At 47.3% G+C, this 22,750-nt stretch overlaps 1 protein-coding gene and 2 long non-coding RNA genes across 5 annotated transcripts in view; 1 reads left to right on the top strand and 2 right to left on the bottom strand.

Annotated features, from left to right (window-relative positions):
• ZNF652 (zinc finger protein 652) overlaps positions 1-11,195 on the bottom strand; it is a 27,563-nt gene extending 16,368 nt beyond the window's left edge. The window contains exon 1 of the mRNA XM_026106922.2: positions 10,827-11,195. The gene's annotated coding sequence lies outside the window, so the exon portion shown is untranslated. The remainder of the gene's footprint in view (positions 1-10,826) is intronic.
• On the top strand, positions 11,196-17,026 carry LOC112987176 (uncharacterized). Of its 3 annotated transcripts, none has more exons than XR_010392570.1 (2): positions 11,196-11,423; positions 15,255-17,026. It is a non-coding gene; the product is annotated as an uncharacterized LOC112987176 (long non-coding RNA). The 3 variants fall into 3 exon arrangements; XR_010392569.1 differs by having other exon boundaries at positions 14,847-17,026; XR_003260220.2 differs by lacking the exon at positions 11,196-11,423 and adding an exon at positions 11,430-11,793 and having other exon boundaries at positions 14,847-17,026.
• LOC135330603 (uncharacterized) lies at positions 16,733-22,750 on the bottom strand. Its single transcript, XR_010392571.1, has 4 exons — positions 22,443-22,750; positions 18,500-18,652; positions 18,092-18,191; positions 16,733-16,859 (listed from the first exon to the last, which is right to left on the bottom strand). It is a non-coding gene; the product is annotated as an uncharacterized LOC135330603 (long non-coding RNA).

Genomic DNA, 22,750 nt, shown 5'->3' with positions numbered 1-22,750 from the left:
AATACAACTTTCACTTCACAGATGCAACATAGCTTTAATTATACTACCCAACACACCAAAGTTATGCAGTACATTTCCTAAAAATAACAAAATTTTAATGACTTTTCACTGCAGCTCAACACTCTGAAATCCTTAGAAAATGAGGCTTCTTTTTCTGTGAATTCTGAATAGCATATTAAGAAGAAATTACTGTGGATGCAACTTGAACATACACAGTGGTTGACTGAAAAGTTGCAGCCACCGACATTTCAATACATTAGCAATATTTCAGAGCATATCACAAAAAGTTTCAATACACTTGCACAGTTTGAAGAACAGGTGCATGAAACAGAATAGCGCACAGGCATAGCGAGTCTCAATTAGTGGGAAAACACATCTGGTACAAGTTACATCATGCCAGCGGATAGTAATCAGGACGATAATACAAGAGGGAATTATTTATATCATCGTACAATCACTCCTTTCTTGTGCATCTCAGCTGCTTTATAGGCAAAAAACTGCAAATATGTTCTTCTTAAGTGGTAAGTTCTATCTTAAGACAGAGCCACAGTCAGCATGTCTTCACCGGTTTTGCATTTCTATGGAGAAGTACTTAAGTCTGCCTTTGCCAATGTAAAAGCAGAATGAAAAGACTGAATGCAACCAACAGCCTATCCTGTTATCTGCTGGATGTCAAGGGACAGCTTGTAATACCCACCTAAGAGATGGTATCTATTATAGGTTCAACACTTAGTAGAGCTATAAATGAAAGCAGAGAAGAGTAATCCTATCTACTGTATCAGAAAGCCAATTCTGTGCAGCTGACACAAACTTTGGGAATACGGTCTAACGCAGCCAGACGATATTTGGAAACAGCATTCACAATCAAATTCCAGAAACTGTTCTGTGACAACAGGTTAATCCTAACTCTTTTCTCACTGCGAGCTCGAAAAACGCTTGAAACAGATTTTCCCATCAATTCACACAAAAGGTTAGGTATCAGATGGTCTGTGGCACTGTGGCTTGCATTTTGGTGAAATGAAAGGTATGCTGCACATTCGGGCATCTCTATCTCAAATGGATTAGTTGTGGTACAGCTAAGCAAACTGACACGCACATCAAAAAAACCCAACAACGCTGGCAGTAACTGAAAATATCGTAGGGAGTCTTGGCAGGGAAACAAAAGACTGGAGAGTGAAGAAATAGTGTCCCCTTCTCAAAGTAAAGGTCTGGGCCAGAAGTACTCTTAAAGGAATGGTATACGAAAGCTTGAAGATAGAGCACAGAATCCAGACTGTCCCAGCTTTCAGTTATTTTTCTTGACAATTCCTAAAATAATCAATGATAGGTATCCTGCTAACTCAGCAGGCAACATATTTTCACTGTATGGAGCTGGCTATTTGCCTGTAAGTATTTAACATCCTAATGGAAAAATGAAACAGACCATATTTCCAATTCCAGAAAATGCCTTCTATGATATCCTGCAGCTAAAACATAAAAACTAGAATAAAAAACCTTCAGGCTTTTTCCATTTCTTAAGATGAATTATTTGGCTGTATCTAGAAATCTGGTTTGAGGGACAAAGGCTTTCAAATCAGTGATTTCCAGAACTGTGAATCTGGAATTTTTTCAAGCATTATCTCCACAGAAAATAGTTTAAGAGGTTGCCATTTCAGAATTCAGCAGTATTATAATCCCTCAGCTTTTGCAATAAGCTGGAGGTTTTCTATTGGCTATGAAATTAGCTTTAGATACGACAGCCCTAAACCCCAACATTTTATTTTACTAAGCAAAACCATTTTGAAATAAGTTCTTGTACACCCCATATACATTCAAATTAAAAGTCTAAGCCTTACCTACTATCTCAAATACGTTTAACAAACATCGAAAGGTACACACATCAGTCAAAGTTAAACAGCTACGACTGAATTAGGAACCTCCTTGTATCCAAATCTATTCTGTCATGTCTTGTTTCCTTCAATATAGAAAACAGAAAGCAAGAATAAAACAAGAACAGGTAGTTACCACTCAACGGTAGGCATTTACATATAAATACCTCGCTTTCACATTTATTAGCCTTCTGTAATTGTTTAATACCTTAACAACAAACATATGAAGCAAAAAAAAAAAAAAAAGCTTTATATGACCACATTAACAGATTATCTGTCCCTCCAAATTTGTATATTCATCAAAATATGTGCCAGAAGTTCACAAAACGACCCACTGGCACGGTACTAAAGGACAATTGTTTTGCCCGTTAGCCTACTCCTTTCTCCAAATCCCTGTTTTTGCTTGTTCGCTTTTTGTTCAGAAGCAAGACTCCTGCTTTCAAAACTCTTGCTTTCATTGTTATCTGCTTGCATTTCTTGAGGACTGGTAAAAATAGCACTAATATTTTAAATTGTTCATTTATTTTTACAGATGCCAGCAATGACACTTTTTCTTAAACATTACTAACTTACTGTAAATGATTGTACTAACAGTATAGCCTACATAAAGCCATATGAAAACAGAGAAGAAATCTGTCATCAAGATCTGTACTTCTGTTTTTCAAAGCTAATGTTTCTCCTCCTAGAGAGTGAGGGACAGAAAAAGGGGCAGTAGATGTGTAGCTGTGTCTTTGAAATGTAGATGGAGATCAGTTGAGAAACCCAGGAAAAAAAAATTGTTTTGTGGGCAGGCTGTTTAAAAAAAAGTTTGCAGGTCTAACTTTCATCTGGACACTTATTCTGGAAGAAAGGTGTTTCTCCTCAGTTTAAGCTAACATCATTTTTAGAAACAGCACTAACTTGGCAAGAAGTATGCAAATTTAAAGAGTACCTGCATTCAGAGTTATACCCAGCACAGACGCAACTTCTCTCCTAGCAAGCCCTAAAAGAGACCTTGGCAACATGCAGAATGCAGGTGACAACAAGCTTCACTTTTGTTACAAAAGAGTTCAATTTAAGAAAGCTCACTTACAGATTCAGTAATACGTTGTCTGGTTATAGCCTCTTGTTCATCAGCCTGTACTACACATCACAGCATGGATCATCTATCTTTTAAACCGTAATAATGCAACTTTCAAAATAATCACAGCTTAGCTGAGACCACGATGTTGCACACTTACTCCACACATATAGAGTCCATCAGTCACAGTTTAATGTAATATTTTTTAAACATTTTGATTCACTTCCAGTCCATTAGTTTATTTAAAAAAAAAAAAGCCTGCTAAATATTTTGGAACTTTGCTGAGAGTGGAATGTAGTGGAGAAAAAAAAAAAGAAGGTTTAAATAGGAAAATCTTCTTAGGCTTCATAGAAGTGTGAATTTGATCTCTCTAAAATAAAGTTTGTTCTTCTCACATCATTGGAATGTGCTTACAGATACGTTTAAAACCTCTCAATTTTTCATTTGGAGCTCTTTACACACTAGGTAATTTTGACTCTGAAAACAGTAAAAAGTTTGTAAGAACCTCCATAGCGACAAAAATGCTTGCAGCCGCTGCACAACTGTCCTCTGTACAGCACAGGAGCACGACACACTGCTATCTCGTACTGGTAAACGCTGAGCTGATGGAGAATTAGTGGAAGAAATTTTTCCTTCTTCTCCTTACCTGGGCTTCACCCAATATCTCCTTCTCTCTAACTGCCCACAAAAGTACATCTGCATTTGCCTAGAGCTTTAGTTTTATAACTGCTAGCAGCACTTTACTAAAATCACCAAACGCCGCTCAGATCAGCTCTAGCTAACCTGCGGTTACTGCCAAGACGAGACGTGTGTTTGTGCAAGCACAAATCACCAGCAGAACTGCAGCCTGGAATTATTATTGAGAAGCTTAAGTAATCTGGTGTTGACAAAGTCTAAATGTGACAATACTAAAACTACGCTATGGTGACTGTTTCTCCTTGCACAATGTCACAGTGCTCCTGTAAACCCTGAACAACCATTCTGTACAGCAGCTTATACCACGAATCACTGTTTTGAACTACCGAAGCTTCTGAAACACTATACACAGAGTTTGTTTTAAAGGTGCCACGTAAACCTTTGAAAAAACAGGTAGTCTTCCTTTTATAGTATCTATACAGTTTAACAGAACTCACTTAGCAGTACACCGAGATCCGGCAGCTTCCAAGAAACGCTAACCAAATAACAGTACTTCACCAGAAACTCCTACTTGCACAAATCCTGCCTTTGCAGGTAGAAACTGTAGGTGCTCTGACTAGCGTTACCAGAGCTAGATGCAGAGATATAAATCTGTTCAGCATGTCTGTATCCACCACAGCGTACGACCACGGCAGCCTCTGCACCGCTGCGGCAGTTCATCTCAACCTCCCGCGTTCGACAGGTGTGATTCTTCAGAGTGAAAGCAAACTCTCTCCACTGATATGGTAGATCGTATTCCCATTTTTTCCACTAATTCATTATGCAACTATGAACACTTTATCTCTGTTCTGTACTTAAGTTGCTTCCTGGGCAAAGTGAGGATAGTAATCAGTTAAGGCCAAAGTTACTTGTTCAATTTAATCTGATCTAATTCTGTGTGGCGGCCAAGGAGGCAATACTCCTTCCCTATCCGTGTGCCAGCACTGGCGTTCTTGGGGTCACATGGAGAGCTGCCTTGAGAAATTAGTCTGCCTGAAAAATAATCTTTCCTTGGGATTAATTTTCAGCTGGATCAGTTCTCTGAACCAGCTCACTGAGCAGCCTCATGAATGCTACTGCCTGTTACAAGATTTTGCTTCCTGAATTCTTCCTTCCTTCCTCTACAGGTGTACTCCAACTTCCAATTTCCATACGACAGCAACGTAAGAGAACCAGAAGCACAATAACAAATCTGCAGAACAAATCTAAAGAGGATGCTTAAGAAGGGAGGTTGAAAAAATAATGCATTTTCAAGTTCCTGTGGCGAACAGCAATTTTTCTCAAATGCCTTCAGCCTTTACATAGCTCCTGCTTTTATTTAAAAATAAGTTTCAAGGCCTTATGATTATAAAAATATTCTTTTAGATATGAGTTATCTCTCTTTACTGATATGTCATAATCTAAAACCACAGATGTACTTTTAGCGTGGCAAGATCAGAGTTCCAGGCTCCAAGTCAAATTCACATCTTGGCAGAAGCCTGAACAACCGCAGAGACCACCGCAGGACCTGCTCGGGGGGGCAAGAATTCCAAGTCTCAGCAATAGAGACACTGCAGACGCTGCCTTTACAGCAGCCAGCAGGTTTTAGGGTGAGAAAAAGAAAAAAAATGAAAAGGTTGAAAATTTTGAATCCAGAACTTTACTTCTCCCTCTTGACAGAAAGAAACAACAGCTACTTAAGCTCCTGAGCCAGGTAGGGAATAGTACCTCAGTAAGAATCTCAACCATGTTTCTTTTTCGCCTACAAATAAAGACTGAAAAGAAGAAAAGTGTCCACTGACAGCAGAGATAATTAACTTCATCTTATTGTCTGGATTTGAAGTGCTTGGAGTGTGGGATAATAGAAGTCAGTTGTGCACAGGAGAGATTACGTTAAATGATTTTATAGCAGCGTAAGTGGGCTAGGTAATTTATCAAAGATACGTAGAACGCAGGTGACTTCACCAAGAAATCTGCAGGTTAGAGGAAAAGCTACGACAATCCACAAAGGGAAGAAAAAAGAAAAAAAACAGACTGGTCTAAGAAACAAGTTTAGGGAAGGCAGCAGAAAACACGGTAGTAAAAAAAAAAAAAAGTAAAATAAAGGGATACTAAATTGGAAAATAAAAATAAATTATGAGCTACAATAGGAAAGTAGAAGAATTGGAGTGAGTTTAGAGAGGTGCAACCAAAAAAAGAAACATGCAGCAAAGCACACGTAAAACAAAACTGCCTGGCAAAAAGTTGCAATCAAATTCAGCACATAATTTTTCTCAGACCTTTAAACTGTAGTCGGCATGGCATTTCACTCCAGCAGATTTTGTCCTGCAGCTAGTAGGTGTGAAATGAATGATTCAAGACACACACATTTCAATAAAGCAAACTAGAGATTCACAGCAGCCATTTGCACTATTATATGACATGGGTGATGACGATTTATTAGGATACATTCCAGTCTCAGCCTAAGACTTCAGAAGTCACTTTTATGTACCACAGCTCATACTTCTGTAATGTCAAATCTACTAATGTCACAGTGCATTAAACAACAATCCCAACGTAAGTCTGTAAAAAAGTGACATGCAATTAAAGTACTGGAAATCTAAGCACAGCGCAGGTCACTTCACCGGGAATTTACAGACTGTCCTACAGAGACAAAGCACACGAAACAGGAGGAAGACAGTGCATCTGACCACATCAGAATTTCTATAAGCAGCATCTTAAATTTTCTAGCCTGCAGAAGGAGGGAAGGTGTCTGGAATTAAGGACAGAGCTCCCATCATCCTTTGAAACAGTAGATGTCCGAAAAAATTACAGTGTCACTGCTAGTGACTGACAGTATCTACTACAGGCTACCGGACACTGAGAGAAATCAGGCCTTTAGTTAGAAATAATCTGCCTTCTACCATTAAAATTCAGTCGTCACCGTATGTAATTTGTCTTCAGACAGCATTATTAAGACACATTCCATAATTCCCCTTTCATCACATAAGCACTAAAAAGGCTTAAATAAGCATGACTTGAAAGCAAGTGTGGAGTTCAGAACAGATTTTTACTGTCTTCCCCACGACCAGCGAGCCATGGAAAAAGCAGAGTTCTAGTACGCTTTCTGCACCTGCAAGATTCAGCTAGGCTCCAAGTCAAATATTTGCAACTTTTTGTGTACAACACTCCCATAAAAGAAGGTATGTGGATCAATGGATGCTTGTCCGTAAATTTTCAACTATAAAACCTTCTGCTTGTAAAAAAAGAAAAGCGCTACTACTATATCCTACCAGGCCATCTGCCTTCATAGCGGTACCGCAAATATCCCTCCAAAATTGCAGCTGAAAAACTTTCTGTTTGCTTGTATTTAGCATCTGGGAGAGAATGAAACGGCTTAACAGGTTTCGTCTCAAATGTTACTATGGATCCGAATGCTGGTAACGTATCTTCAAGCAGGCCCGCTCTCCATCAGACTTGCCTTTCACATCGCATTTCTAAAATCACTTTTCCACTAAAAGAATCAAGTTTCACAACTTCAAAATACACAAACGAGAGAGCAACACAGCATATAAGTGCTGGTAGTTGCTTAGCATAGCTAAATGTTTCTCTTGAGTGAAAACTACTAGTCTGAAACCTCCTCAGGGAAGGGTGTCTGAAAGTGTCAAGGAAACTAATGCAAGCTGCTTGTGTTAATGAGTTTAAGCTGCTGGCACCAGAGCTACCGCCAAGAGTTTCACTCCCTATGCAATTGTTTTTCAGGAGGGAAGAGCAATTTAAAAATCACCAGTTTAGGATCACTTGGAAAAATTAAGCGTTTGCAAAGCTAATTTGAAAATTAGGTACGACAAGTTTAGGTTATAATCTGTGTTCGAACTGAACTCAGAAAATCTGTGTTTGTTATGTTTTTACTAGTTACTTGATCTACGTGAATTTTACTTAAGAGCTTTAAGCAAACCCCACCCACCTCCCAAAATACTGAAAACAAAGATCCTGCAAAGGCCTAAAATGGCACATCATTTTACTCATACTGACTTACTTAAAAGGACATGCTTTTAGACAGAGTTTGCAGCTTCAAGAACAAATCATATTTTAATTAAAAGTGTTCTTAAAGGCATAAAAGTTGTCAGTTGCAGACAAAACATCTTTTTATGCTAACACAGAATACTTTCTTAGACCTTCAATGTGCTAAAGGAGTTACTGTAAAGTTCTTAAAATAGGTAAGCCTAGTATTTACAATGGAAGCAGTTGGAAGTTAGGCACTCAGTTCCACAGAAGGAACAGGTAGCTTAGGAGCACACTTTCCAATAACTAAAAATACAGATCCTTATAGAAAACACTTTTGAAATAATTCAGCCATGCTTCCTCAACTTGGGGAAGCTCAGTGTATTAAGGATGGTATCACCTAAAGACAGTATCTGCTCATCAACTGTGTGAATATTTAAAGTGTCTAACTTCTGATAATAAAATGACCTCACATAAAAAACCCACATTTTTTTGACCTGCTAGGGGACCCCTCCCAAACTTTGTTACTTTAAGATTCTGAAAAGACAAAAAGCAAGGAATTAGTAAAATGTAAATTAATAATGTTTCCCCCCCAAAAATCATATGCTTTTAAAATTTACTTCATTCTTCACTTAGAAGCCAAGATCTGGATCTCATAGAAACAGAGCTGTTTTGCAGCAGAACATACTGTAGTATGACCAGCTGCTTTGTACTGTAGGAATTTAACCAAGCGAATGGTTATAAAATATTTTAATACAATAATGAACCACAGATCCAGGTTTTCACAGAACATATCAATCTTCTCAACTGGTTGGCACTTCCTTCCAATTATGTTTGCTTTTCTGTTGGGTCGAGAAATTTATTCTTTGACAAGGCATATTATAGCGTGCCACACAGAAATAGGTCACTGATGACAGGTAGTTTTGTAATCACCTTAAATATATCTGTGCCTATCTCAGTACGCTGCTGGTACACCCAATCTTCCATTAGGCACTAATACACAAAACACGGTATGAAGAATGAAAGATAGGATCTTGCTTACTGAAAATCTCTCTTTAATAGTTGCAGACTATAATAGTTGCACAAACTCAAAGGACTCTTCCCAAGTCCTTCTTGTACGGGCATCTCACGCTGCAAGGGGGACAGCACCAGACAAAGTACATTCGACCTGTAAGTATCATACAAGCAATTTCTTGTGTCTATAAATTCCATCTTCAGATGAAACTGCAAATCTCAATCTGAAATTTTCACATTCTCTTATCCTAGCAAAGAGAGCAAAAACAGAATATCCCAACATCTGGCACTCGCAACAGAACCTGACAAACTGCTTTTCTAACTTAGCTCATATATAACTAAACATTTATACAAAACTGCCAGGAACTCACTCTTCAGGAGACATCAGCCAAAGATTTTCTGTATCAGCATCAAACAAGAAAAATATAATCAATAAAGTCCTTTAAAACAAATCAACAAAAGCCTATAATGCCACCAAAATATTTTGACCATGTAAATATTTGAAAGGTTTTTTTTATATATATTACAAATTATACTCCACAAAACGTGTACTGATCTTTCCAGATACAATAGATCTCAGTCACTGCAAATAAATGCAGTAGTACCTCTAAATACTAGACTTGCCAAGTATTAGTTACAATTACAAATAAAATCTTAAGTCTCCGACCTCCTGTTACACACAACAGCTTAGTCCTAAAAATAAGAAGCCTTCAAAATTTTGCACTTGTCTTTCAAATACACTCTTCCTGAAAAAGCTTTCAAAATGGATATCCCTCGACTACACATTTACACCCTGAGTTTACTGCATACCTCAACTTTACTATCAACGTCTAAATTTGAATGTCGGCTGCCTGGGGCAGGGACTGGGCTCTTCATTCATTCAGCACAACCACCACATTGTACCTGCTTGATTAATCAGTATAAAGTATGAAAAAATGCACCCTACGCACAGGTAGAAAGGGAGTTTCAGATAGGTACCGATGATAACGCTAGACCCACGTAAAGGAAGTAAATTAGGCGTTCCCATAAAACATCAGATCCTTTTAATATCCCATTTTCCAACTCCGCTGTCTTTTTACCGCAGCAATGTCTATAGCATCCGCGCATTTTGTTAACGCACCAGCCACAGGCCTCAGCGCACGAGGGGGACCCGGACACGCGGACGATCGAGCCACAGCCGATCAGCGGGTGACAAACCCAGGCCACCCCACGCAAACCAACGCTCACGCGTCGCAGCCCCTTATCCGGGGCGCAGGCACGTGCCCCACCATCGCTCTCCCGGCTCGTCACACGCACGCTGCTGTCAACAAAGCGTGCGCCCATCGCCGCTCCCAGAACAATACAGCTCGGGTCATCCCCTGGAAAGATAAAAACGCGCATTCCTCGCGTCCTTCGTGCCCATGGGACTTCCCTCGCCCAAATCGCTCCTCCTGCACGGGATGCCGCAACCCAGCTAGGTTTAATATACGTTATAGGTTTAATACAGGTTTAAAGACACTTCCGTGAGGCTGTCGTGACCGAAGAGAAACATCACCTCCAAGCGCATCCTTCCACCCTAACAATACCTGCACCAAGCCGTCCGCAGGGCTAAAAGTTGCACCGGAGACGCCAAACCCAAACCGACCCCAACGCGGGGCCGGCGCGAAGGGCACGGCGATGCCTCCCGGAGTGACCGGGGAGAAGAGGAAGCGGCTCGTTTCTCCTGCGCACACCTAGACCCAGCACCGGCCGGGGGGGAAGCGGCCGCCTCGCGCCTCCTCGCACACCCGGTGACAACTCCGGTCCCGGCAGCGTTTGGCGACGGCTGGTGACACGGGGCCAGGGGAGGGTCGCCGGGCCCCCCCCCCCCGCTCTGCTGGAAAGCGAAGGGGGGAGCAGCGCTGCCAAACGCGGCGGGATTTTTGTTGTTTTCGGGTTTTTCCCCCCCTTCACTCGCTCCGTGCCACTCACCTCCCGCTCCCCTCCCCCCGGCAGGTGGCACAGCCCCCCCCCCCCCCCCCCCGCCGCCGCGGGCCCTCCGGGCACCGGCCCCCCGCCCCGGCGGCCCCCGGGGGGGCTGCGAGCCGGCCTCCCCCCCAACACCCCCCCGACCCGGCCGGGAGGCGGCTCTACCCCGCTCCCTCCGCCGCCCACCCCCGGGCTGGGCCTAGCGCGGCTCCGCGGCCGCCGCCAGGCCCGAGGGGAAGGGGGAAGGCCCGGGGGGGGGACACGGGACACCCCCGGCGCGGCGGGCGGCCCACACTCACCCAGGCCGATCCCCGCAGGGCCGCCCCCGCCGCCGTCCATGCCGGGCGGCGAGGGGAGGGGGGCACGGGCGAGGCGGCGGAGGGCGGGTGGAGGAGGCGAGGCGGGAGGGCGGAGGGCAGGGCGCCCGGGGCCCTCCCTCCCTGCCTGCCTCCGCGCGGCCCCCGCAGCCGCCGCCGCGGCGCTCCGGCCGCCGCCGCCGCCGCCTCGGGCCCAGGCCCCGCCGCCGGCGGACGCGGCTCCCGCTCCCCTCGGCCGCCGCCGCCGCCGCCGCAGCGCTACGTGGCCGCCGCAGCCAGTCTCGCGACTCCGCCGCGCGCACGCGCGCCCGCGCGCGCGGGCCGTCACGGGGACGCGCGCGCCAGGGAGGGAGGGAGGGGGCTGAAGCGGGGCTGTGCGGACGGGGGGGGCGGGGGAAGGAGAGCGCGCGGGCGGGCGCGCGCGCGGGGCGGGGGCGGCGGGGGGGGGCACCCATAGGCTGAGGGGAGCGCGGCCGCGGGGCGCATGCGCCGTCGGGCGGCGGCCTCGCTCCCCGCCCCCCCCCGCCTTCGCCGTTCACCTCAGACTGCGGCGGGGCCTGAGGGGAGCGCGGAGCGCAGGTGAGGCGCGCGCGCGGGGGGGGGGGCGCTGCGCATGCGCGGGGCCCGGCGCCCCGCGGGGCTCAGGTGAGGCGGCGCGCGCGGGGTTCCCTCGGCGCGGCCGACCGTTACTCCGCCGCGCTAATTAGGGAGGCCGCGCTAATTGCAGTCAGCTGAGCCGGGCGAGCCGTGGCGGGACGCTCCGCCGCGCTGCGGCTAACCCCGGCCCACGCCTCGCTCCGTGCCTCCCCTGCCGGCCCCTGCTCCCGGGCCTGGTGCCGCCGCCGGCGGAATAACGGCCGTAACGGCCGGCGCCAGGCCTCGCGCCGCGGATCGGCGGGGCGATAACGGCTGAGGCCGGCGTGTCGCCGAGCTGCCCCTGCGGAGCCAGGTAAGACCTTGAGAAAGGGCCGAGCTGCCTCGCAGGAGCCGGTTGCTTCTGTCATGTTGTGCCAAACCCCGAGCTCTCAGTTGCTCAAACCTCCTTCTCCCCCTGAAATGCTAATAACTGCTTAGCCCTGCCCTGTGGTTTCGTGCTTACACCCACCTGCAGGCCCCGGGCCCGATGCGCGAGGAGGGAGAGGTGACAAGAAGTTAGAAATGTCATTTTGCCGGCCGGACTCAGCTTTGGTGGCGGGTAGGGGGCTCGCAGGAGGGCGCGGGGTGGGTCGGGGCTGCTTCTCTCCGGGCCGGCAGCGGTGCCACCTCTTCTAGGAAGCTGCAAGCCTCCTCCGTAGCCTTGAAAACCACTGCTGAGCGCTGTGTAGGAGGGAAGGGCACTGCTGTGGTTTAGGTTTGGCGGCTGTAAAAGACTTAACAAGAGTAGCAGAAACAGGAAAAGGGGGAAGGGCACCAGCCCTGTTCTTTAGCGGTATCTGCTGCCCAGGGACTTCAGGAATCTCCGCTTGTGCCATGCTGCTCTGACTCCCTCCTGCTTCCTCTCAGGCTCGTGTTGCTGCCCTGGCCCCTTTCTTGTCCTTAGTCCACAGCCCCTTCTCTGCCTCTGGTTTGTTTCTTCATCTGCTGCTGTGTTTGCTGCAGATGGCCTCTTACGTTGGAGGGCGCATGGTTTGAGGTTCTGCAAAAAATCCCCAGCAAACTACCTGCACATTTATTTGCCCTGCTCTTGATTACTGAACATAAAACCCAGAGTTGAGCTCCCTGTACAGAGTGAGGATTGGGACTGTCAGAGTTCACTGTCAAATAAAAGGGGCAGTGTAGGCCAGGGGCACCCCGTGGTGGGATCAGAACAGTGTTGCTAGCTTTCTTCCTTGCCCCGGCAACCCCCACTGTGGGGGCATGGGAAAGGAGCAGAGCGCAGTGCACTTTGCTCTGACCAGCCCCATGGGAGCTATTACTAGCTGGTCCAGTTCAGAGCAGGCCCCAGGCTGTTCTAATCTCTGCTGGGACTATGTATAGCTGGAGGGGGAAGGGGCAGCCTGGGGAGATTCTAGGCCCTGAGAGAGTCATTGCTGCTCCACCTCAGCTCAGCACCCTCACGCAGTGTAGCTTCTCGAGAAAAATGGAGAGAGGATGTCAGGGGAGATGGTGCTGCTGTTAACTGTATATTCTGAGGGATGCTGTGTGGCTGAATTTCCCCATATGCTTTAGAAGTTGAGACTTGATGAGGACAGGGAAAAAAATGCTGGGGACCTTTTTCTTGGAAGGTGAATGAATGAGACAGCGATGAGTGACAGATCCCCTCTTCCAAATGTGGGATTTTAGCAGAGGGACAGCTGAGGAGACACTGGAAAGCAATGGACATCCTTGTCCAAAGGAGCACAGATAACTAGTGAAGGCTATCAGGTATTTCAGCATCTGCACGAAGGCAGCAGCCACTGCTGGTATCTGTCCATGGGATAAGAGTAGGCTGGTGCCTTGGTCCCTTCCTCCAGCATGTGAGGGGAGCTTTTAGTCTCCTGGTCTGTTTTGCTGTTCTCTGCTCTGATGCCTGTCATTTTCTAATGTGGCTTCCTTACCCTGGGCTTGCGGCATGAGATCCCTTCATCCTGGAATGGCAACTGGAGGATAGAAGGGGCCTTTTCTGTGAAAGGTACTCAGTGTGCTCAGCTTCAGATGATGTCAGTGGGGGTGACTTTCCTCCCCCCAAATACGAACTGTGCAGAGGTTAAAAGGAAATGTTAAGTCCCACTTTCTCAGCGGATAGCCGGACTCTGCAGGGGGAGAAGAAAAAAGGGGACCACGTGCAAATACCCTTGGAATCTGAAGGCCTTCTAACATGATGAAACCAAAGTGTGGTCCTGCTGTGGCCCATCAGTGTCAGTGGTGGCTTAGGGAAGAGGCCGTTGCAGAGGAGCATGACTCCTCCTAGCCTCACTGTGTGGTTTGGCTCCCGAATGCCCAGATCACCCTGCAGTCGTGCGCTTTCTTCCCTGGCTGCTTGGCTAATGGAGGGTGACAGCTCCTCGTGCTGGCTCCCAGGGAGGAATCCAGCTGAGAGGTTGGCTATGGCACTCAGCCCTGTTCCCACAAGGGAGCCTGCTTCACCTATTTACATCCCTCTCTTTGATCTGGCTTTTGACATGAAAAGACATGTCAGCCAGGTAGAGGGAAACAAACAAAATGCAGCAACAGCTCCGCATCTCTGCTTGCACATGATCTGTTCCCTAGCACACACCTGCCTCACAGCCACAGATCCTTATCACCCCTCTGATTTCCTTGCTGTCATCTCTGCTTTCCTTTCACTGCTGTATAACTTCTAGAGGCAACTTCCTGCATCTCGTTGCGTGCTCAGTAGGATCCTGTGGTGTCTTGACTCCCTCTCCCTCGTGTTCCTCTTGTCTCTGAAATATAACCAGTATGGGAAATGCCCACATGCTTTCTCATTGTTGCATGCAGTGTCAGAGACAGGTGATAAATATCTTCATTTTCTGCCCTAAACTGTTGCAGTGTTTCAACAAGCAGCTGTTGCAGCTCACTCCAGAGGTCTCTATGCACCTCTCTGGAAACAAGATCTTTTTCTGCCGAGCAGCTTAGGACGTTCCAGGGTGAAAAGTACAATAAAAGTATGAGAATCTTCTGGGTTGGGGGCCCAGCAGACACTAGGATACAGCATTACTTAGCTTTTTTTTCCTAGAGGAATAGATGTTCTAACCTTGCTGAGAAAGCAAATTTAACATAGAAGAGTATTGCTGAGATGCAGCTAGCTCTGTGGTGGGCATAACCACTAGCACCAGCTGCAGAACAGTGTGGGAAGGGAAAAATCAAACAGAAATGAGCTCCTACTTTTATCAGCAGTTAGTTTTCTTGTGGCGTGGGCAGGGTTCTTGGGTTTGTGAAGCTGGGGGTTCCTGAGTGATCCCTGAACTGTCTTTTCCGGCTATTTTATGTGGCTTTCAGTCTGCCTAGGCTGAGGGCTGCAGCCCTACGTGAACTGTGCTGCTGTGGTGGATGCAGTTTACAAGAGCTCTTTGCTTTGCTCAGGCAAGGATGATTCCGTGCTGTCAACAAGGATCATCTGAATTCCTGCTCTGATGATTTCCTGGGAAACTGTTGACACCCAGTGAGCCAGACTAGAGCCAAGTGACTCAAGAAAATGCATTTCGGGAGGAGAATGAGAGCAAGATCTCTGCACAAAGGAATCCCTTCACTTGTGGGTGCCTCGCGATAGGTTGGGAAGAAAGTAGTGTCCATGTACATATATAGTCCAGGCTGAATAGGAACAGCTTCTTGAGTTGGCCATCTGAGTCCACAGCACTTTGAAATGCTTTTTCTGGCAGCTGGCTTCAGGGTCATCAGCTTGCGTAGGGCTTAACTAAAGCAGTCATGAAGGAACTGCTGTCCTTCCTGTTCTGAGAAAGGTTCCTGTTCTAGCCCTTTCTTTCCCCACAGCCAACAAGAAGATGGGCTCCCTTCCTGCTGTGCTACGTGCGTCCTCCCACTCTGCACCAGAGCAGGTTGGCGGTGAGAGGTGACTCTTGGTGGCTTGTTGATGCTGGTGACAGGGCTGGCGCTAAGCAGGTCCAGGTGAAACAGCACCAGCCCTTCTCCGCACACTTGATGTCTTGCTGAGGCCACCACGACGTAACAGTTCTGCATTGGGAACAGCCTGAACTGTGCATGACTTGACACCGAGGAGCTTATGGGAGTATGGTTGCAATCAGGATTCCTTCCCCAAGGGAGAAGGGCCCTTGGAGCTTGGTGCTGTGCAGGGATACTGCAAAGAAAGTCTCTGCCCCAGCTAGGAAAACAAATAAGGATGAGAAAACAAACTGAGGCACAAACAGGCCACGTCTACAACCCAACCAGTTGACTCTCAGACCAATGCTTTATCTGTTAGGCATCCTGCTATGTCCTACAGGATTCAGGGTCCTCTCAAGCAGTGGGAAAGGAAGCAAAAGGAAAACAAAGGGCTTTTCCTGCTAACCCTTGTCACAGGAAGCCCTACACTGTCTGAGGGAAGGACCACCTCTGAATGGAGAGGATCTGGCTTTGAGACTGTATCAGAGCAGAGTAGAAGTTCAAGCAGAGGAAGTTCCTGTTCCCATTCTCTCTTCTCCTTTACTAGTCCACTGTAAGGCCACAATTAAAGATTAACTACCTCCAAATAATATTGCAGAGTTTACACCCACCACCATCTCCTCCCAGGCAGCAGGATGTAGGCAAAATTGACAGGCAACAAACAAGCATCTGGGAAGCAGAAAGCAGACTGAGAGACCTTCCAGTAAGGTAACTGTAACCTTAACTCTGCCCTTCCAAGAAGACACACTCAACCCTTCTTGACATATTTTAACACTTCAAGCATCTCGATGCTGAGGGACTCTTCAGGGACGCAGCACTGACAGCTGGATGTTACAGTACCTTGTGCATCAAAGACCCGGGCAAGGCAGCAGCAACAGCCTTGGGTCATACGGAAGAAACTCCCAGATCCACGTGTAAACTTCTTTGGGGTGCTGGGGGCAGGGTGGTAGCATGACTGTATTATCAGAACCATCTGCATCAGCCTTCACATAAAATCATTCCACAGAAATTAAGAAGTTCCCTTTGTTTTGTGCCTTTTTTTTTTAAACTGCAAAGTAAATACAGATTCTGGGCTATGGCAGTTGAGTAAGAGCAGGGTGGGAGCATGGGAAACTCACAGAATTGGGCTTTTACTCTATTTGCTGCCTGTTTCATCAGTTTTGGCTTATGCTGTAATCTCAGGTGGTCTCCTCAGTGGACTGTCTACTAAGGGAAAGTTTTAACATTTGTACTGAGATAACTTTAAATGGAAACATCACCATAGCGTTCCCTGGGGACATTTCTATTCCTGTGTTAAGAGTACTTCTGCTCAGCTCAGCATCAACCCCTACCAAAGCAGTGTAAGCACAGGTCCTTATATCTTGGCTGGAGTGTCCCAGTGAGGAATGAACTGGTTTAACTGGAGCTTTTCCATTCACACCTAATCTTCCAGCATAGCTTTTTGTGTAGAAACTTCCTTCTGGCTTTGAAAAGCACCTGGGAAAAGTCATGTTTGGGAGGAAGATGCTTTAGGTGACAGAAATATAAAGCCTCAAGAGAGCCTTATTTACCAGCTTTGCAGAAGTGGCATTATGAGATTCAACCCCATGAAAGACATGTGTGAATTAATGTCTCCAGAATAAACTCACCTTGTTCAGGCTTAACCCGTGCTTCCTTCCTGTTCTTGCCTCTGTTGCGCACAGGAGTATTTTTAACCTACTGCTTCGGAGGCATCCTGCATGCATGCTTTCCTAGCCTCCTCCTGCCCTTCCTGCCCTGCTGCCCCTTTCCCACAGCTGCACAGTAACAGTGAACACTCATCTTGCAGCAGGCATCTCCCACTGCTTCCATGTTCTGCACTGCCCTCAGTTTGGTTTGGGACACTCAGTTTTCCCATGCTCAGTCACAGCTTTGGCTTGTCAAAGATCGAGGTTAGCTCACTGCAGATTTCTGACCCGCTCCAGATCAGCATCATGTGCAGATCTGGTGCATGGAGCCTTAACGCTGCTTTTACACCAGCAGTTGAGCTCAGCCTCAGGAGAGGGCCAGGGTTTGGGGCTTGGTTGTGGGCCTTGCTATATGTACTTCTAATTTATCAGAGTGTCACTTTGCTGCCACAGTGACATGCACGAGTCCTGCTGTGGCTGTGCAGAGAGGCAGTAGTGATGCTTGCCTTGCGGTGTACTGCAGAACCGTGCACATTCACACAAGTCTCAGCGTTTGATCCCATTACCTCTCGTTATAATATCTGCTTAAAGAGTTGGCCCTCGTTGCAAAGACAGTTAAGCTAGTGGCCACACTTTTGCACTGTTAACTGTAGTGATGCTTTTTACTGAAGTGGGATGGATCCTATGGGAGCTTCCCAGTCTCTCTAGTTCCTCTCATTTCTGGGGAAGTGTTCAGCATGAAATAGCTGCCTACTCCGCCAGGTCCCCTCTCCGCAGATTTGTTTTTTGTTGCTTTTTATGGGTAGGAAAAGTGAACCCAGCATAGCTGTGGTGAGCATGTGGTTAAAAGAAGTATCCATTGTATTTTTCCAAAGACATCAGATGCTTCATCTCTGGAAGTTTGTTCTGCATCTCCTGGCTGGGGTATGCTTATGTCCCCTGTCACTCACCCTGCCACCCCTCCACCTGTGACAGTCACTCCCTGGTTTATCAAGTAGAAGACCAAAGCACAGAGTCAATTACCTCTTAAGTAAACCTGACCCACCTCTGAGATTTACTTACACTGGTGTAAGTCGGGACTCACTGGACTGAAATCAACTGAGTTTTGCTGATGGAAAACAGGCATGTGAGGAACGTCTCAGCCTCCAGTGCTGCTTAGTGCCTGGCAAAGAGTCATTAGACTGAATTTGGCCCTAAAAAGTGCTAGTCCTCAGATGCTCCCCTTCTCCCAGCCCAGCTGAGCTCCAACCTAGGATGATATTAACATTCTAGGCACTTCCACAAGTGCCCCCCCCACCCCCCCACCCTGCGTTTCAGGACGGAGACATCGTCTGTTCAATCCACTTGGATATAAACAGCACAAAGGAAGCAATAAGGAAACTCCTCCCTATCCCTTGCTCTAACCACTTTAGACATGCTGCCAGCTTGCTGCAGGGTACAGATTATCACAAATTCTGGGAGCTTCCTTACCTGGAGAGGCTTCAGCTCTGGTGCATCAGCAACTGTCGGGGAGCAGATGCGTATTTCTGTGCAACAGCCATGCTGCAAATTACAGCTGCTCCAAAGTGCCTGTCCATACAGTTGCTTTCAGTCTCCTCTTCACAAATCAGGTAGGCTGGTTATCTATGAAAAAGGGAGAGAGGGAGCGAGAGAGGGTGAACACACAGAGGAAATCAGGCAGTTTCCTGTTTGTTTATCATGAACAAAAGCTAGTTTGGCTGCTGTAGTGCAAAGCTGAGCTTTTCCACTAGCATGAATGGAAGGAGAAGCAGCAAGGCATAGCATGAACAAAAGCTAGTTTGGCTGCTGTAGTGCAAAGCTGAGCTTTTCCACTAGCATGAATGGAAGGAGAAGCAGCAAGGCAAAGTCTCCCTGGGAAGAAAAAGAAAAAAAAACCCAAAATACTCACCACCTTCTGGGGATTGCAGCCAAGACAGAGTGGTGGGCAGGGAGTTTTCACCTCCACTTGTACAGCTTTGATGTGTGAAGGTGGCAACTAACTGCTGCTCTTTGGTCTTCTGGCAGCTCTTTACAGCAGAGAGGGCTGCAGTTGCTCTCATATGGAGTCCTGCAGTGGCCCTCAGACCTTGCCCCAAACCTGGTCCCTGTAGCCTAGTACTTGGGCTGTGTTCAGAGAATACAGTGATGAATCTATGTTGCTATTTACTGTGATGACTCTGGGGCCGTGGCTTGAGATTAACACACTGCAAAGCTTTTACCTGTACCAGGTCCTCCTGGATTCATTTCTTGAGGGTCTGGACCCAAGACCTCAGTGTTGTTTTGTAGTGCCAAGCTAAAGCAACTTGTGCCTCTGAAATCATGCCTCGATATTTGTGTTGTTCCCCCCAACATGCTTTGCATTAATAATAAACCAGGAATAGCCTTTGCGGGTTGAGAAGGGGGCACAGGAGGAATGCTCAAAGGGCTGCCTATGGAAGGAGACACACTGCAAAGCAAAGCTGCCCTGGGACCAGGGTTAAAGGCAGAGACAGGCATTTGTGCCTTTCAGTGTGTTACCTTAGTCTAGAGGGGTTAAAACTTGGAGCTGGGAGTCGGGGTGCTGTGCTCTTCACCGAGTTAAATGGGCATCACGGGTTTACCAGGACAGCCTGGCTCAGGGACTAAACCTTTGTACCTGCCTCCCCGAGTCCTCGCCTGCGCGGTGCTGACCGTCAGACCAGTGTTGTGCCAGACTGTGCTTTTTCTTCCTTGCCTGGGGACTGTGAGCTTTTGTCTTTGTTCTTGTCCACTCCTTGCGTCCTCTGCCAAGGGTAGGGTGACCTCCCTGATCACCTGTCCCCACAGGGCAGCTGAGGGCCACCCTTTGGTCCCCATCACCCTCGCTGGTAGCAGAGAGCAGAATTGCTGCTGCCATCTGGTGGGAGAGCAGCCTTGGCTGCAGGCCTCATCTCCTCTTCAGTTTGTACTCATTTTGCCCACTGAGAAAGGTGTTGGCCTCTTCCCAGATGAAGATCTTGGCTAAGATAGCTTTGCTGCTAACCACAGCTGGCTACAGCTGCCATCAATGACCCACAAAACACCCCCTGCCCCAAGCCTGGTGCTAAACTTAACGATCTGTTGGAAAACAGAAAAATCAAGAGTGCTTGTTGTGATGTTAGTGCAAGTCAGTGTCCACAGCTTTGTGAAAGCCTCACAGAAGGACATTTATTTCTGACTAGTGAACACTCCGGCAGAGATATGGGACAAAGCCTTTTGAGTAACTTTTTGGGCCCTTTTAGGTGGGTTGTCTAAAGAAGTGCATGCTTTCTCCAGATTGCTAACATGTCCCAGCCTTGCTGGGGAAGCAGCGGCTTTATGCATCATGCTGTACCTGTCCTTCCTCCAGAGGAAGCCAACTTCAAACTAGTGGATGGGGGAGTCAGATGTACTGAGTTCAAAGTGTTTTGGCAAATAGGTGGCCAAAATGAGGAAAAACTGACCACAGAAAGCATTCCCCCTCCCCAAAGCAAAAGATTTAAAATGGCTGTGATCCCTGCTAAACATCAGAAAGCCCACGCAGCAAAGAACTGTTGTTACTTGCCTAACTGTGGGAAACGCTTCAGTCAGAGCTTGTGTCATTTTAGACCGCGGGAATCCAGGCTTGAGAGCCAAACCACAGGCCCACTGGCTTTTCTGTTCCCAGAAACTAACCCAGAGTTTCTCTGCCTCGCTTCAAATAGCATCATCCACCTGTGAGCATGGCTTACCTTGAGCTGAAGTGTGCATTTATCTCACCAGAAAGACATGGCACATGTTGCTCATGGAGTACTCCATCCTCGTGGCCAGTGGTTGCTCCACCAGGCATGGTCACAAGACAGCCCCTCTCCTGTTCTTTAGGGTGAGGTGAAGTGGGAGATCTGCTGTTTTTGGATCATCTGTCCAGCACCTCTTTAAGCATGAGAACCCCAAAGATCAGGCAGCACTTGCAATAGCTGTGAACCGGTCCTGGCTAGGCCAGCAGAGCAGCAGAAGATGGCCTCGGGACTGACTCCGAGTGGATCAAGCGGCTTGTGCAGGATCTCTGGCAGGGCAGACTAAGACCCGCAGTAACAAAACGCCTCTTTGCCCTCAGTACAAACCACATGCTTGACCTACTCTCTTGTCTCTCCGTGCCAGGTGGGGTCTCTTTCATGAGAAAGTTTTTCTTACTGGATTATTAAGAGCAACAAGGTTAGAAAATGCCAGACGGGGAGGGTGGGGATGTCTTATTTGTGAGAGCAGCAAGGGCGGCCTGCCTTCATGTTACCCAAGCCTGGAGCTCTTTCTATTGCCCTGACAAGTACAGCACTGAGAGCAAGAGCTCACACGCTGCCAACACCTCCCAAATGCTCCGAGGGAAGGGCCAGCATCCTGGGAAGCAGAGTTCAACCTCTGACTTTTCAGTCCAACTGAAACAGTCAGGAATGCCAGGAAGGCTGATCCTTGGCTGTGCAATCTTGACCTTTTTTTTTTTTTTTTTTTTCTTCTTCCCAACCAAGGAGTTGGACAGCACCTGACGCAGGTGATAGGGGACGCCTGGTATTGGCCGTGCTCACTCTCCGCTGCACAGCTCTCAGAGCAGCGGCCATCCAGCAAGGGAAAGGCTCTGCGTTTCCTCACCCAGTAACCCTGCGCAGCCCACACAAAATCAGGTCCTGATTTTAAGGTCACTGTTCCCCATCTGGAGCCAGATGGATAGAGGGTCCACATGGTCTACAAGGCTGAAGGGCAGCCATAAACACCAGGTTCAGCTAGCATGCACCAAGACAGCTACAGCTTCAAGAGCAGCTTTGAAGTTTGATGAGTTCATGGCAGCTTTAGGCATTAAGCGAGCCAGAGCGAGGGTAACAGTGTAGTTAACAGCCAAGGAACATTTGTGAAAAGAATTACACCCAAAAGCAAAGGAAATGGTGATTAATCAGACCCAGGGGCCACCATTAGAGCCTTCAGACACCTTCTGCAGAGAGGCTAACAGCAAAAGCAGCGGGAGACACTCCACACTCCACTGAAAACACAAAACTGGAGGCAGAAGTAATGCAGAGCTACAGAAGCTGAGAAGGGATTTCAGACGCACTGTTTTGAGCCCAACACCTGGCGCATGAAACTCAACAGAGAAACGCAGGAAACACTAAGGGGCTTTAAAAGGAATCTTGGGAGAAAAGTGGAAGCTTCCTTAAAACAGTGTCTGAAGCAATAAACTAGAGGAATAAAGAACAAGAGCACTGTGGAGGGAAGAGGTCTGGAAGTTATTTGGGAGTTATGGACCTGACCGCTCAGCTGCTTAAAATACTTTGCAAGCTCAGGCACCTCATCACTGCAAGCGCATATCCTGCCCAGAAAAAAAAAGCAGGCAAGTTTTTCCTCTCCATTTTGCCAGAGGCTAGAACAACAACCCAAAGTGGCTGCGTGATGACAAAACAAGCCCACCACTTACAGAAATCTTCCCAGTGGTTCAGCGTCCTCAGGGTAGCGATGACATCCACCTAAGGCTGCATTGCTTAGGGACAGCAGACACTCTGTGAGCATCCTATTTGCAGGATGGGGGTAACGGCGTGCCAGGCTAGTACAATGCCGTCTGACAGCCAGCGGTCGGTTTGAAGTTCACCATAGGTGGTGTCTGGTAGAATACACTCCCTTTTTGATGCAACACCATGCTGTTGGAAAGAAAACAGCAGCCCTGGAAAATGTATGTACCTGCAGTAAACAACAGTTCAAACTGTGCAGGGAAAGAAATTAAAAGTC

This window comes from Dromaius novaehollandiae, chromosome 22 (assembly GCF_036370855.1).
Source record: "Dromaius novaehollandiae isolate bDroNov1 chromosome 22, bDroNov1.hap1, whole genome shotgun sequence".
Taxonomy (NCBI): domain Eukaryota; kingdom Metazoa; phylum Chordata; class Aves; order Casuariiformes; family Dromaiidae; genus Dromaius; species Dromaius novaehollandiae.
The sequence above is the reverse complement of the archived record's forward strand: the minus strand, read 5'-3'. Positions and strand labels throughout refer to the sequence as shown.